At 45.9% G+C, this 667-nt stretch overlaps 1 non-coding gene across 1 annotated transcript; it reads left to right on the forward strand.

Moving 5' to 3' along the window:
- Nucleotides 1-252: 252 nt before the first annotated feature.
- On the forward strand, nt 253-361 carry LOC120671662. The gene has a single exon (XR_005673762.1). It is a non-coding gene; the product is annotated as a small nucleolar RNA R71 (small nucleolar RNA).
- Nucleotides 362-667: the final 306 nt, after the last annotated feature.

Consider the following 667-nt stretch of genomic DNA (forward strand, 5'->3'; position numbering starts at 1 on the left):
TTTTTCATATAGGAACTTGAAATTTGGCCAAAATAAAAGTTGTAAAGAAAAAGAAGATCTACAACTTTCGTTTTGGGCGGAAGTTGATTTGGAGCTCAGATCAAGGACAAAAACGAGATCGAACACAGCTAAGTAGATGTTTACTAAGCGAACGCGATTAGCGTTAACGACGAATTTGAGTCCACGATTAGCGAGATAAATCGTGATTAGCGGGACAATTAACACAGGGGTGTTACAATGAGCCACTCGTCCATGCCATGATGAGGATAGGCCAAGATGTATTCCTGCATCCTCTCCCAAGCTTCTGGGATGGATTCCATCCCTGTCTGCTGGAAACTTGAAATTCTCCCGCGCAGGGCATTTGTTTTTTCCAGTGGGAAGAATTTTGCGAGGAACGCCTTAGAGCATTTGGCCCAGGTGTCGATGTCCTTTTCTTTATAAAACCACTATTTCGCCTTCCCCAGGAGGGAAAAGGGAAACAGACGAAGCTTGACAACATTGGCGCCGACACCTCGTATGACAACGGTGTCGCAGAGCTCCAGAAAATTCTGCAAATGTGCATTTGCGTCCTCATTTGGCTTGCCACAGAATGGGCTAGCCTGCACCATGTTGATGAGGCTTGATTTGAGCTCGAAGTTTACGTCCCCGACATTGATGTTGGGGCCAG

This window comes from Panicum virgatum, chromosome 4N (genome assembly GCF_016808335.1).
Source record: "Panicum virgatum strain AP13 chromosome 4N, P.virgatum_v5, whole genome shotgun sequence".
NCBI classification, from domain to species: Eukaryota; Viridiplantae; Streptophyta; class Magnoliopsida; order Poales; family Poaceae; genus Panicum; species Panicum virgatum.